The following is a 17553-nucleotide window of genomic DNA, read 5'->3' on the forward strand; positions in this document are numbered from 1 at the left end:
GGCAATCCAGACAAATCACATATAATGCATATGATGCATGCCTGTCCTAGTGGCTGATGAGTCTCATCTGTTGGTTATAGAGCCAACCCGACAAGTCTTGGTAGCTAACTATTGGACGGTCCTTCTGTCGTGCATCCCGAACTCGAGTAATTCTCAATCATAACATATTCATAATTATAATCATAATCAAAATCATACGACACCCACTCTTGGTGTTTATCACGGGGGCAAGCTCATTCGGACCTTTCACAGTGTCGGCCACACTTACGACATAGGGTCAGCAGCGTATCGAGTCTCTACCTAGAGCACGTGGTGGCTAGTCACTGCTTTCACCCAGGAAAACTCGTGTCTCAGATAATCATTTCACATCCATCCATACACCTTCCATAATCATTGTTTATGACCATATCATCACTCATCTCAACCCGGGGCAAGTGGGACGAACCACAACCCCTTGTGTCCACCCGGGGAGCCTCTATACTAACCAACCTGGAGCAAGTGGGGCGAAACCACAACCTTTGTATCTACCTAGGAGGTACATTCTCATACGCCTAGGAGAAACCAAGGAGGGGATCCTAACCTCCCACCATCTCGCTGGGGGCGATTTTACAATACCAGGAGGAACCAAGGAAGGGGAAAATCACCTTCCACCATCTCTCTGGGGTCGCACTTTCGAGAAAGAGGACTCAAGATAAAACAATCATTCACATTTGTATTTCCAGCCATAAATCACAATTTATCATAGCCATCCGGCTTAAAATTACAATTCATAATCAGCCGTAAACCATCATCCACACAGCCATTTGACTCATATTACACACAGCCATTTGACTCACATCATACACACCGCCATTTGGCTCATATCTTATACATCGCCATTCAGCTCATACCTTATACACAGCACTCCACCATCCTCCTCAACAACTCATAACCTCATCATTAACCATAACTTCTAATTATATCCCCTTTCTTCATCCATAGGTTACCCTCTTCCCTAGCTTCGTCTAAATCACTAGGCATTCTACATTAATTTAAGATTTAAAAGATGAAATTGGGGGTTTATAAGTGTGAAATAACATCTTGGAAAGTTACAAGCTTGTTGGGAATGTGAAAGACTTGAAAATAAAAGCTTTTGAAAAGAACAAGGTTGTGTGCGTATGCACAGGGGTGTGTGTGCGCACGTCCAGAAGTGTTTTTAAAAGTGTGCGTACGCACAATGGTGTGCGTACACAGGGGTGTGCGTACGCACAGAAAGTGAAATCTCCATTATTGAGTGCACACACAAAGTGTGCTAGCGCCACCAACAGTATGTCATTCCCAACGTGTGCGTGCGCACAGGGCGTGCTAGCGCTCCCAGCAACAGCCCCATTCCTGCGTGTGCGTATGCACAAGGCTGTGTTTACGAACAGATTCAAAATTTCGCGGGGTGTATGACAATGACCAAAAGCATGTGTTTGGGTTTTCGCACTAAAAATAGGATTGACGTTGCTAGTATAGACCAAACCCAACCATTAATCATCAATCAAATTATAATCCTAAAGATGTCACAATCAAAACACAATTATAACCCAGAGTATTAGACTCCCGGGTCGTCTTCTCTAGGAACAAATGCCAACAAGTGCATACAATTTTGGTTGTGAGAATCAAAGGGGTTTTCAATGATTGAGAGCAAACAAAATAAGGGAATTAAAGAACAAGACAAAATTTTAATTAATAAACTAATAAAGGAATAAAAGAACTATGTATGTAATATGAACAAGTAAAGCTTTAAAGTGAGTGAAAGGTGGTTTAAAACATAAATGAAACCTTGACTTGGGATGAGTTATTAAATCTCTTCCTTGCCATAACCACAACTATGATAATTATGATGGATTAATCTCACTAAGTCAACCTTCACATCGGAGAGTAAGTTAAATGAGCATAAGTATTCTTAACCCACAAATCCTAGCTTGCTTGCTAATTACCTTAGCAACAAATTAGCGTTAGTGGGAACAAGAACAAATAACAACCCAAGAATTACCACTAAATATTGGACATTATGGCTCTAGTAATCCATACACTCATTTCTCCCAAGCCGATGGGTGAAAATTACCCCATAATCAAAATTGGCATTTCATCAAACACATATTGGGCATAAACATAAAACATGGCAAAATTGAGAAATTGATGAAGGCTATGAACCATGAATGATCAAAATCAATAAAGGCAACTCAACAAGCATGAAGTAAGCATCAAACATCAAATTAAACAACTAGAAATCTAAAATTTCAAGACTATGTATTTATTGACAAGAGAGATGAAAATAAAAGAAAGTGTAGAGCAAGTGGTATAATAAAAGAGAGAATTAAAGAAATACTTACAATGGAAAGCAAAATCCAAAAGCAAAACTTGAACTATAAAATCCTACATTGAAAACCTAATTAAAACCCTAACGAACTAGAGAGAAAACCTAAGCTAACTACCCTAAAACTACTCCTAAAAACTATTCTATGAAGTATGGTATTGTATGGTATGATATACGGTTGCTTCCCCCTTCAAATATGCTCCAAAGCCTTCAAAAATGGGCCAAAAAGCCCCCCAAATGCAAGTTCACGTGACTTTTTAATGGAGCCATGCGCTGGTACCTGTGCGGATACACAGGTTTGTGCATGGGCACACTTGCTGATTTTCCTCCTGTGCGTGGGCACAGACCTGTGCGGACGCACAGGTCCTGATTTTTACCCTGCCTTGTGCGTGGGCACAGAAGGTGTGCGTGGGCACAGGTTAAAATATTTTTCTCCTTTGTTTTCTTCATATTTTCTCCCTTTTTGTATGCTTTCCTCCACTTCTACCAAACCATTCTTGTCTCTAGGACCTGAAATCACTCAACAAATATATCACGGCATCGAATGGAATAAAAGTGGGATTAAATTGCTCAATTTAAGCACAAAAACGCATATTTTCACATTTAGGTTCAATTTAGGGATCAAACACAAAAGTATGCTATTTTTGTGAATAAGTGTGAGTTTATGTGATGGGATCCACTCAAATCAAGCTAAAATATATCGAAAAATATGGACTCATCAATTCCCCCACACTTAAACAATAGCATGTCCTCATGCTAAACCAACAAGAAGAATGATCAAAAGGGAAACAACTTATTGAATGCAACTACCTATGTGCATGCAAGTATGCTATATACTATCTACATATATCTATCTATAATATCCTATTGATTTGGTGAAAGTAACAATCAAATTCCAAGCAAGTGTATAGACATATAGGGCTAGGCAGAGAAATAACTCAATGCAATCAAAAATCTAAAGAATTGATTTACTCATAAAAAATGAAGCAACTTGCAAGAATACATGATAAGAGGTATGGAAACATAGAGTTGAGTGATCGAACCCTCACTAGGTGTGTATACACTCTAAGCACTCAGTGTTTTAGTGTTTAATCACTCAAGTCTCCTCCTAATCATGCTTTCAAGGATTTTCTTTTCATCTAACAATCAACAAACATGTTATGCATGAGTGCAAGTATCATGAGGTCTTTAGAGGGTTGTAATGGGGTTAGGGTTAAGGTAGGATAAATATGGCTAAGTGGACTAAGGAATTGGATCTTTGATTAGCTCAAGTGTCTAACTCAACCTACATCAACCAAATCACAAAATATGCAACCTAACCTCCCATAATCACACTTTTTATACACATTCATGCATCTTTTTCATCCAAGTCCACATATGCACTTTTATTCGTTTTTTTTCTTTTTCTTTGGGATGACTTTTGTTCCATCTTATTATTATTATTATTTATTTTTTTCTATATTTTTTTCTTTATCTAGGACAAATGCATATGGTTAAAGCAAATTGATACATGAATGTGCACCCATTTTTCAAAAATTATTTTTTTTCAATGCATACCCAATACAAACTTTTTCATTCACTACCAATGTTTCCCAAAATTTTTCTCACACTTAAATGAAACACATTCTTCAACCTAAACTAATCAAAGATGCAATTCAAGGTAATTCATGGTTTTCCGCTTAAGGTTGTGATGTGCTAACAATTAGAACAATGGGGATTAAAAAGCTCAAAAGGGATTAACAAAGGTAGATGCAAGGGTAGGTCCATATGGGTGAGTGAGTTTGATTCAAAAATGGCCTCAATCATGCTAAATGCATTCAAAACATCAAACATTGGAAATAAAGAATCAAGCAAAACCAAGATTACAATCATAGAAGGAGCATAGCACACAATGAACAAAAATAGTGGTTAGAATGTGTAACCACTCATTAAAGCTCAAAAACTCATATGGTATTTTGTTCTATCTCTCTTCTATGTTCCATAAAAATCATTCAAGCAAGTTTAACAATTTTCCAAATCAATTCAATAGAATGCCCAAAAAACAAAATTCTTGAAAATCTTTGTTGTTTTTCACCAAAATTATCTCCTATATGTATGTATGATGTGATGGATGCAATTTTCAAAATTTCCTAGTTCTATTCCTAATTTTTAACAATGCAAAAACTAACATGAACAATTAGGACAAGATTGAACTAGGTACTATACTATTCACATCATCCAATCACAACTTCTTTCTATGACATATATACTAAGAAAAAGATGCAAAATACAATAGATATAACTATGATATATATACCAAAAGAAAATGCAATGCAACAGTAAAAAAAATCCAAATATATACAGGAAACATAGTAAAAGAAATCGAAAAATAAAGTGCAAAGTGTTCAGAAAAGTAAGTTTACGCCCCAAAAGTGGTGAATCCTCCCCCACACTTAAGTGTTGCACGATCCTCCGTGCACAAACACAATCCGGGGAGAATGTCTCTATGTTCCTCTACCTTCGGTTGGCGGATGCGGGGGCTTGGGTTGTGTGAAAATTGCCAAGTCCAATGTATTCTCGGCATCTCCATCCTCAGTGTCCTCCTCCTCTCCCGGCTTCTTGCCTTCACGTCTCATCCTAAAAAAGAATGGATAAAGTATAATTAGGAATCATAGGGCAAGTAGCACAAAAAGGTAAAGGAGAGAGTAAATAAGCATCTAATTGAGGAATTTTGCATAGTAGTGTGGTATGATAGAAAGATGAGCGATGTGTGTATTACAAATTATGCGCGCGGTTAGAATACACACAACGGCCAGTTAAAAATGGCACCCACATAATCAAAAAGTGAGCACGAATTTCTCAATTAAATGGCCTAAGATGCAAGTAATGGATGAGCAACATTTAAGCACATGCAAACTTAGGCAACTACAACAAGAGTGAATTGAATGTAGGAATTATTGGATGTTGAAGTTGTGCAAGTGAAATGGTTAAATTGATATATAAAATAGCACAACAAACAATAACCAATGCAATGATGAAAAGAAAATTACTTAGTCATCCTTAGGAAAAATTAAATAATCACACGGTTAAGGTTTTTGTTACAAAAAGTGACAAACTTGATAGAATCAAGTTAAGCCAACTCAAACAAATGCAAAGCATTAACAAGAAACAAAGACCTTGTGATGTAATTATATTGGTTCAAAATCCATGGTGAACAAGCAACTCAATTCAATTCACTAAATTTCCTGTGCACTCATAAAAGTTCACCTAATATACAATAAAATGTAAATGTGCAAATCCAATTAGGTGATAGTAATTGAAGGTAAAGTACAAGTGCATCGATGAAATTCAATCAACAAGCAACCCAATCAAACAACAAGCAAACACTTGCAATTTATTTACCTAACAAACAACTTAAAGCAAAACAAATATAATTACTAAAACAAAAATGAGATGCAATGAAAACGAAGTAAAACAAGTAGAAAATAAGGTAAAAGAAAGAGAAAAGAGGGATGGAGTGGGCAGGAAGTGCGTTAGGGCTTAATTAAAGTCGAATAGGAATGTTGCCCAAATTAGCACTTGTGCGTACGCACAGGTGTGTGTACGTACTCACACTACATGAAAACAGGGGAGGTGTGCGCTCGCACAAGGCGTGCGAGTGCTCCGAACAGAAGGTGAAAATAGAAGTGTGCGTATTCACAAGCCTCTGCGCGCACACATAATACTTTTTTATTTTTTATTATTTTATTTTATTTTATTTTTTTAAGGGATGGATCATGCGTGTGCGCGCACACAGGTCCGTGCGCACGCACAAGGGCGAAAAGGGGGTATGGGGTGCAGGCGCACAGGTTGTGCTAACGCTCCCACCAGAGGAGCCGGAAGCTCGCGTGCGGACGCACAAGAATATGCGGCCGCACAAATAGCGCGATAAGAGACATGCGTGCGTGCGCACAAGGTGGTCCGCACGCACAGACCAAGGAAAACAGGGGCGCGCCCACGCACAGACCGTGCTGGCACTGCGAACAGAGGGCAATACAAAGAGCGTGCGGGCGCACAGGCTTGTGCGCTCGCACAGGTCGCGAAACTCACAGTTGTGTGCGTACGCACAGCAGCGTGCGTACGCACAGATGCCCTGTTTTGCAAAAATTTTTCTTTCATTTCTAAGGTGTTATGCCTTAGCTCAATCAATATTTCAACCCCAAAACATTTAAAATGTCACAAAATCATGATCCATATGCAAATTAACATATCTAAGCTCAAATTAAACTAATCCTAAGCTAACTAAGACATGTGACAGGTAGAAAATTGCCAATTAAGAATTTATAATAAGAACAGCATTGCAAGTACAGTTCTTAACCGATAAAAATTCCGCTTATCAATTTAGAAAGATTTGTCACAATTTAAGAATAAAATACTGGGAGTAGAATTCCCAGGTCGTCTCCCAACGAGTTGACAAAAGAGTGCTATTTTATTGGTCAGGAATTTTTCCGAGAAAATTTAGAGTTAGAGAACAGAAAAATAAATGATTATAAATTAAAACAAGGAAAATTAACAAGAGGTTTTGTGTAATTGAAATAAAGAAGCCTTGACCAGGAGAAGATTAATCGGAAGTTCTATCCTTGTTGAATTTTTCCAAGTGTAATAGTAAGGGGTTGTTGTTTTTACTTAGTTAACCTTTACCGAATAAAGGAAAGTTAAGTAATTGAGCCAACTCTAATCCACAAGTCCTAATCCTCTCCTATGGAAGGATTAGCGTTAGTGACTAGAGAGTTAGCCAACAACTTCCAATTGCAAATTAACACTTGAGTATTCCAACTCAAGGGTCTCCTATTAATCAACCCCAAGGTCAAGTTAAGAGCCTACTCCATTGACGTGGATGCCAATGTCGCAGACATGTAAAGGGAAAAGAGAAGAGATACGGTAACTAAAATTAAATTAATAAAAACTAATTTTGAAATAATAAATTAAGGAAAGATGATACTCAAACCAATAATGAAATTAAATGTAAAAATAATTCTTGCATTAATAAATTCAAAAGTCAAAGATATCCATATGTAAATCTGAACAGGGTAAATGGGTGATAAAAGAGTAAGGAAATAAGGGAACAAATTAGAATGACAGAAACTTCAACAGAGGTAGTAACTCTTCTCAATATCCAAATCAAAAGCATAAAACTCTAAAACTATGAATATGAAGAACCCTAGAGGAAGTAGTATTTTCTCTCTAAGATTCAAAACTAAAACTAAAAACTGTGTAAAAGTGAAAATGTCTTGACTCTCTGCTTGCCCCCTGGCTCTAGTCTGTGTTTTTGGGCCGAAAACTGGGTCCAAACTCAGCCCAAAATCGCCCCAGCGTCTTCTACAATTTCTGCACGTGGCGCACGTCAGGCGTACGTGTTAGTCACACGTACGCATCGATGGTCTTCTTCGCGTGTCACACATACACGTCAGGGATGCGCACGCGTTGCTATGGAATGCGCCAAGTCACGCGCACGCGTCAGGTACGCGCGCGCGTCGTTCCTCGCTGGTCAGCTCCTTAGTTTCTTGTGTTCCTTCCATTTTTGTAAGCTTCCTCTCCATCTTCTAAGCCATTCCTGCCCTATATAGCCTGAAAACACTTAACACACAGATCACGGCATCGAATGGTATAAAGGGGAATTGAAAATATACAATTTAAAGGCTTAGGAAGCAAGTTATCAACCATAGAACAAAATTGGGAAGGAATTGTAAAATCATGCAAATTGTATGAGTAAGTGTGCAAAGACTTGATAAAAACCACTCAATTTAGCATAAGATAAATAATAAAATAGTGGTTTATCAACATGCAATAAACTAAGACTATAAACAAAGAGAAAGGGTAGGAAAGATGTTACCATGGTGGGGTGTCTTCCACCTAGCACTTTGGTTTATAGTCCTTAAGTTGGACTTATTGAGGAGACTCTAGCTAGGGTGGCTTGTGTTTCCACTCCTCCTTGAATCTCCATCCATGCTTGATCATTGACTCTCCTCCGGGATCCCATATTCTAGGCATCTGCTCACCTTCTTGTTGATCTTTATGCTTCAAGCCGGATGGATAAGCTCCTAATTGACCCTTGTAACAACCCAACATTTTCCAAAAATCACCCAATTGTGCTTCACACCATTCTTGAACTTTAATTCTTGAATTGTTCTTCTTGAAGGGCATTGGATTCTCTTGGCAACCAATACCCCTTCCTCTACCATGTACCAACCCAAGAAGGACCTTGAGTTGGTAATCCGTTTCCAAGATAGCATATTGATGGGGGCCAATGAAGTTCATAGGTAAAATTGCCACCCACTCAATATGCTCTTGGTTGTCAACTCCTTCCTCACCAACTTTCTCTTCCCCATCACTCAAGTTATAACAAGGAGGTTGTGAAAAGTCTACCTCCATGTTTCTCTCAAACTCAATAGGGAGAGGCTCATTAGGATCATTAAGGGGATTGATCAAGGAGGACAAAAAATCATCAATGATGGAATCCGCATCTTGATCAATCTCCCTCAATTCTCCCTTTCTCTCCTCCGGTTCAAATACTCCACTTTCTCCCTGTTGTTCCAATTCATGCTCTATCTCTTCTTCTTTCCCTTGTGGTTCTATGCTCTCCTCTTCACTACACTCTTCAATTGCTCCTTCACACTCTTCAAGAGGAGTGCCTTGATCGGATGAGCGTAGTAAAACCAAGCGGTTCACCGCTTCGGCTATGGTAGCCATGAATTACCCTTGTGTGCTTCGGAATCCTTCTTGCTCTTGGAGAAAGGCTTGAAGGTCTTGTTGGTCTTGGACCAAGGGTTGGAGAACTTCATATTGTGGTGAAAATTGAGGTTCATAGTTTGGGAGAAATGTTGTATATGTGGGAGGTGGCTCATATTGGTAAGTGTTTCGAGGTGGCATGTAAGAAGGTGTATGGTGGTAGTGGTGTGGTGTTTGAAAATATGGTGATTGAGGGTTATGTTGGGGGTATGGATCAAAGGTATATGGTGGTGGAGGTGTATAATCAAAGTGAAATCCACCATATCCTTGGTTTGGGTATGCATAATGGGAAGAGTTTTTCTCATTGTAGTGTAGAGGAGGTTGCTCCCTCCAAAATTGATGTTCCAATCCCAAGATGTAACCCAAAATTGAAGTTATCAAGCCCTACAAAATGATAACAACCAAACTCCAAACCAAGAGGGTGATAACTCATAGAGGAAATAGAAAATAAAAACTAAAGACATCAAGTAACAAAAGAAACAAAATCCTAATTAATAGCAAAAACAAGCAAACAACCCAAAAAGTATTTATTCACACTATTCACATATTTACAACAACTAAAATATAGCACTCATGACGCTAGTTCCCCGGCAACGGCGCCAAAATTTGACAATGACCAAAAGCATGTGTTTGGGTTTTCGCACTAAAAATAGGATTGATGTTGCTAGTATAGTCCAAACCTAACCATTGATCATCAATCAAATTATAATCCTAAAGATGTCACAATCAAAACACAATTATAACCCAGAGTATTAGACTCCCGGGTCGTCTTCCCTAGGAACTAATGCCAATCAGTGCATACAATTTTGGTTGTGAGAATCAAAGGGATTTTCAATGATTGAGAGCAAACAAAATAAGGGAATTAAAGAACAAGACAAAAATTCAATTAATAGACTAATAAAGGAATAAAAGAACTATGTATGTAATATGAACAAGTAAAGCTTTAAAGTGAGTGAAAGGTGGTTTAAAACATAAATGAAACCTTGACTTGGGATGAGTTATGGAATCCTTTTCTTGCCATAACCACAACTATGATAATTATGATGGATTAATCTCACTAAGTCAACCCTCACATTGGAGAGTAAGTTAAATGAGCATAAGTATTCTTAACCCGCAAATCCTAGCTTGCTTGCTAATTACCTTAGCAAAAAATTAGCGTTAGTAGGAACAATAACAAATAACAACCCAAGAATTATCACTAAATGTTGGACATTATGGCTCTAGTAATCCATACACTCATTTTCAAGCCAAATGGTGGAAATTACCCCATAATCAAAATTGGCATTTCATCAAACACAGTGCACATAAACATAAAAAATGGCAAAATTGAGAAATTGATGAAGGCTATGAACCATGAATGATAAAAATCAATAAAGGCAACTCAACAAGCATGAAGTAAGCGTCAAACATCAAATTAAACAACTAGAAATCCAAAATTGCAAAGCTATGTATATATTGACAAGAGAGATGAAAATAAAAGAAAGTGTAGAGCAAGTGGTATAATAAAAGAGAGAATTAAAGAAATACTTATAATGGAAAGCAAAATCCAAAAGCAAAACTTGAACTATAAAATTCTACATTGGAAACCTAATTAAAACCCTAATGAACTAGAGAGAAAACCTAAGCTAATTACCCTAAAACTACTCCTAAAAACTATTCTATGAAGTATGGTAATGTATGGTATGATATATGGTTGCTTCCCCCTTCAAATATGCTCCAAAGCCTTCAAAAATGGGCCAAAAAGCCCCCAAAATGCGAGTTCACGTGACTTTTTAATGGAGACATGCGCTGGTACCTGTGCGGACGCATAGGTCTGTGCACGGACACACTTGCTGATTTTTCTCCTGTGTCTGGGCACAGACCTGTGCGGACGCACAGGTTTTGATTTCCATTCTGCCCTGAGCATGGGCATAGCCTGTGCGTGGGCACAGGTCCTGATTTTTACCCTGCCTTGTGCGTGGGCACAGGCTGAAATGCTTTTCTCCTTTGTTTTTTTCATGTTTTCTCCCTTTTTGCATGCTTTTCTCCACTTCTACCAAACCATTCTTGCCTCTAGGACCTGAAATCACTCAACAAACATATCACGGCATCGAATGGAATAAAAGTGGGATTAAATTGCTCAATTTAAGTACAAAAATACATGTTTTCACATTTAGGTTCAATTTAGGAATCAAACACAAAAGTATGCTATTTTTGTGAATAAGTGTGAGTTTATGTAATGGGATCCACTCAAATCAAGTTAAAATATATCGGAAAATATGGACTCATCAGTGTGTGTGCACACACAAACCAGAAATCACAAATTCTGCAGAATCTGTAAAATTCTGATTTTTGGCCCAAACTTCCAACGATCACATCTCTTTCCACAAAATTCAGATTTCAACCAAATTTAAACCATTTTAAATCTTATGAAATTATCTTTCAATTGATATAAAAATCATCAAATTCTGAAAATAATAGCTCGAGATATGATCTGTTGAAGTTCATCAAAATTTCATTTTTACAAAGACTCATAAACTCCCAAATTTCAAAACATACATTCCAAATTCATCCAAAAACCAATCAAACTCAGTCATCCAATATCAAACACTTCTATCCACTCATTCAAACACCAACCCACCAATTCTTCCTCGTTTACCCCAATCTCACATTAACATCAACACTTCATATCTTATCCTCCAAACAAACATTCAGTTATCCATATATATATATATATATGGTGAATGCTACCCAACCCCCTCTAAAATAACATGTAAGTTACCATTCATTATGTGTCACATTGTAATTGGTCCTTATCTTAACTATAGTTGGGTTATTTTATAATTTATTATTTGAGATATGAAATAATATAATTTCTTAAAATATCAAAACTACACTCTCGTTAATTAAAGCACATTCCACTCTTCCATTCTTTCTTCATCACTTAATCATCACCTAGATTCGGTCCTTCCAAGCACCGTCGCGTTCGTAACAAGAAGCTCCAACGTTGTCGCCATCTACTACCCTCCCACACAACCTCTCTTTCTTTAGTGCATCATCCTTTAGTCACGTCGTTGGATTCCGTAGCCCGTAACTCCATCGTCCTTCCCAGTATAGCCCGTAACATATATACCTTCCCACATAATTAATGGTTAATTTGGTTATTAAATTTTTTTATTAAAAAAACATATCTTTATTTAATTACGTGATGGAACATATATTTATATGTAAAATATAATATAATAAAATAAATCTATTCAAAGTATTTAAAAGTATAATTAAAATTATGAACATACAAATATAATAATAAAATTTGTACTCTAAACAAATAAACATATTTTTTTATCATACATATATTATTTAAAAAATAAATATATTATTAAAATTAATAACAGAAATTTAAAATGATAAAATTCAACTTTCTTACCGTATTTTTTTTAATTTTTAATTTATTAGTACTTTATTATTTAATTAATAATTAAACAAATTATTTTTATGAAAAATTATTTTTTGTATTATATTAGAGAAGAAACCAATATAGCAGTTTAAAAAATAAATTGTATAAATATTTAAGAGATAAATATGAAATACATACCTAAAATAAATAAAACAGATAAAATGGGAGTACTCTTGAGAAATAGAGAATTATTTTAGTCTGTTTTATTTATTTTAGGCATGTATTTCATATTTATCTCTTAAATATCTATCTATATAATTTACTTTTGTATTTAAAAATTTTAATATTATCTATTTTTTATTTAAAAATCATTTTTATATTATTTTTAAACTGTTATATTGGTCTCTTCTTTAAGATAATACAAAAAATAATTTCTCATAAAGATAATTTATTTAATCATTAATTAAATAATAAAGTACGAATAAATTAAAAATTAAAAGAATAAAAATACTATAAAAATTACTTGTAAGAAAGTTAGATTTTATCATTTTAAACTTGTGTTATTAATTTTAACAATTTATTCTTTTTTAAAATAATTTATGTATGATAAAAGATATTTTTTTCTGATTTTAATTATACTGTTAAGTACTCTAAATAGAGTTATTATATTATATTTTACATATGAATATATTTTCTATCGTGTAATTAAATAAAGATTTGTTTTAATGAAAAATTTAATAATCAAACTAAAAATTACTTAGGTATGTATTTTATATTTATTTCTTAAATATTTATATTATTTATTTTTTAAACTGCTATATTGGTCTCTTCTCTAATATAATACAAAAAATAATTTTTTATAAAAATAATTTGTTTAATTATTAATTAAATAATAAAGTACTAATAAATTAAAAATTAAAAAAATAAAAAAATTATAAAAAATACGGTAAGAAAGTTGAATTTTATCATTTTAAATTTCTGTTATTAATTTTAATAATATATTTATTTTTTAAATAATATATATGATAAAAAAAATATGTTTACTTGTTTGGAGTACAAATTTTATTATTATATTTGTATGTTCATGATTTTAATTATACTTTTAAATACTTTGAATAGATTTATTTTATTATATTATATTTTACATATAAATATATGTTCCATCACGTAATTAAATAAAGATATATTTTTTTAATAAAAAAATTTAATAACCAAATTAACCATTAATTAGGTGGATAAGCAGTGATTCATGGCAAAAAGAGGCATTGGCTATACTAGGAAGGACGATGAAGTTACGGGCTACGGAATTCAACGACGTGACTAAGGGATGATGCACTAAGGAAAGAGAGGTTGTGTGGGAGGGCAGTAGATGGCAACGACGTTGGAGTTTCTTGTCACGAACGCGACAGTGCTTGGAAGGACCGAATCTAGGTGATGAAGCGACGAAGAAAGAATGGAGGAGTAGAATGTGCTTCAATTAACGGGAGTTGAGTTTTGATATTTTAAAAAATTATATCATTTCTAATCTCAAATAATAAATTATAAAATAACCCAATTATGGTTAAGATAAGGACCAATTACAATGTGACACATAATGAAGGGTAACTTACATGTTATTTTAGAGGGGGTTGGATATATATATATATATATATATATATATATATATTCCCAAATCAATTTCATACATCAAATCATGTTCACCAACAAGAGTCTCAACTCTATCATCAATCCAATATATTAATCTATATCTCATACAACATTACATGATTTACCAACCAGTACAACCACTCAGAATCATTTTCACCATCATTCATACATATTTAACTCAATCCAATTTATCCAACAATTACATCAACATTCCAAAGCCCTATCCTAGGGTCACTTGCCTACGTTTTTCTAACCACATTATATTTTAGATACAGGAAACCGAAACTATACCTTGGCCGATTTCCGTTCCACCCGGAACACTTCAAATTTTACTTTTTCTCAACTTCTAATATTTCAAAGCTTCACCAACAATTTCCAAGCCTGGTGCTCCACTCAAAAGCTTTTCAAAATCACCAATCAAGCTCCAATACACATATATTTAATGCCTAAGCCACAATATTACACCAAAACACAATAACTCAATACCCCATACCTTAAATTCAATATTTTACTAAAGTTTTGGGACCTCTTACCTTACCCAAGGATCAAGGGAGGAAGAACAAGCCTTCCCTTCAAGTTAATTTGATCCTATAATACAAAGAAGCTCACAATTTCAACATTGTTTCCCAACAAATTCGAAATCAAGGGCTGTGAATTTGAAGATTAAGCTATGGCTTACGTCAAGAATAATGATATGGGTTTTGTAGAGTTCAATGCCGTGATCACGTGGCCATAAACGGTGCGTCAATCGGAGCTCCGGATCAAAAGTTATGATCAATAAAAGTTGGAAGTGAATAGGAGCAAGGGTTTTGATCTTCCCCCCTTTCCCTTTCTATGTTTCAACGTGTGTGTGTTTGAGAAGGGAGAGAGTGCTGAACTCTCTTTAATGAATGAGGGCTTGGCTGGGCCCTTGGGTCCGGTTGGTCCGGTTTGGCCCGTTCGACCCAATTTTGGGCCGATTTCTTTAAAATTGGTGTCAAAATTTTCGTTTTAATTTCCTCTATCATATTAAACCATAAAAATCTCATTTCTCACTTTCTAAAATATATTTTAATTTATGATTTAATTGGTCATTAATTAACCGGATTTTACACTCACAATTTCCTATCATCCATACTTATTGTCCAATCAAGATCTGAAGAAGACAATAACCTATAATCAGTTTTTCATTGTTGTATTGTTGGACAACACATAAACTAGACACTTAGTTGATTGAGAAAGCTATGTTTTGTCTTACGACAATGAGATATTGTAGAACTTCGAAAATAGATCTATAGTTCTTCGAATTGTTGTCACGCGCCAGAGTAAAATCATCACCGCAGAATCATCCGCACTCGAGAGAATCATCGTCGCCAGAGGCGAAATCATGGTGAAAGCATTATCGTCTTTGTCTTTGGCAGAGGTAGAAACATCGCCGTCTTTGTTGCGTCGTCATCTTTAATTTGTTGCGTCACCATCTAATAAGATCGTCAGAGGCAAAATCGTCTTCATTGTAGTTTAGTCTCTATTGCTGCCTTTAGCAAGATCTTTTTTCCTTGTTAACTGCTCTACCTTCTGGTAAGTTAGCCTGAATGATTTCTGTAATTTTCATTTACCTTGCATTTGTTGTTTATCTTATTAATTATCTTGTGATTTCAGTGATTTTTTTAATTCCATACAATTATTTTATGATTGTGTCTCAGTTTTTTTTAATCATGCACAGTGGCGAAAAGAATTTGAAATTGAATATTTGAAGTTTCTTAATCATCAAGTGGGATGACCATTGGAATATGCTCTTTGATGAGGATCTTAAGACTGCTAAGAATGCCATTGAAAAGGAGTTAGCCAAAGTGAAATTAAATTCACACTTCAAGTTGCTCTTTGCTGTGGATGATGGTGTATCATGTATGTATTAGTGTTTATATAGATTAGATGAACTTTTATATGAATAATCTGATGTATTAAAGGCTCTAATAGGCAATCAAGATTGGCTTTGTAATGATAATTCGGATGATGTTTCTTTTCTTTTTAATTTTTATTGAGTTTTTTTTTTCATTTTTTAAAAATTCGTAGATATCTAAATTTCCAATTTATACAGGAAATTATAATTTTTATTTTATTTGTGATCTAATTTGTTAATAAAGAAATTAGTATTGGTGGTATTGTAATTATTAATTAATTATATTGGCGGTTGATTTGTTTTTTTATAGAAAGAATACGACTGTTTATAAAAATTCATAAAGTTTGGGTCTCCAATTCTAATGATCACAACAACAAATACTCTATCTGGGTTGGTAATTCAAGAATTGGAAGTTTCAAATTAAATCAAAGATTCTATGTTTATGACTGGAGGTACGTAAATTATTGACTTTTATAAAATATCTAATATGTGATATCAAAGTAAAAATTACTTCTGCCTAGCCATTATTATCTGAAAAAAGTATGAACATGAATTATTTTGAATTAAAAAAATTTAAGTTTGTTATTAAATTTTAAAATTATTTAACATCATCCAAAAAATGTTCGTACTTATGTCAAAATGGGGAATATTTAATATTTTCTAATGAAAGAATATTTTTGAAATCTAATTAAGAGACTCAAACAAAGAGAAAAGAGAATAACATAAATATCTCTAAATGACTTTCTCAAACTACCATGACTTGAATGTTGCCTATTTATTTTTGTGGTAGAAGAGTGAGGGCTAGCAATAATCTTGCCGTGCTTATTCTTCATTTGGTTCTTCTTTTTTATTGGGGAAATTCTCTGATAATGAAAGTAAGCTTGTGATGCTTACTCTACGTGTTTAGGTGTTAGTGCAACGCATGTACGGAGACTAATAGCTCACAAGACGTTGTTTTTAGGTTGGTTGTAGAGCTCTCCATACATTTGTTTCTCTTGTTGGTGTAATATAAATTTTCATATTAAATCCAAAAGAGAAGGGTAAGAGAACTTTTTAAAAAAATAAAAAAACGAAATATATACGTGATATTGGAAAAAATAATATGTTAAATTTTTGAATATTTTTATAAATTATTGATGGGTTCAATACGTGGTCTATTTTGTTTTACTAACATATTATCTAGATAAGTATAACGTTATTAAAAAACTCACTTACTGTTTTAAATTGCCACAAATTAAAATTATTTTTACTATTTATCATACCTTATCATAATTATGTTAAAATTATTGTTGTACAATATAAATTAATTAATACATGCTACAAAAAGAAAAAAAAAATTAAAAGAGAATTATTAGTAATAATTTTAAAAATAATATTATTATTTAAGTTGTTGACCTGATTTAAGTTAATTATATAAAACTAGTGATAAAATATTAAAAATTTTAGAATAAGTACAAATAAATAAGAATTGAAATCAAATCAGATGCGAGTAAAATAGGAATAAAGAATTGATTATAAGAAGATACAAATTCATATTAGTGACATAAAAAAAAGGACAAA

Source organism: Arachis ipaensis, chromosome B10 (assembly GCF_059453495.1).
Source record: "Arachis ipaensis isolate K30076 ecotype BB chromosome B10, ASM5945349v1, whole genome shotgun sequence".
Taxonomy (NCBI): Eukaryota; Viridiplantae; Streptophyta; class Magnoliopsida; order Fabales; family Fabaceae; genus Arachis; species Arachis ipaensis.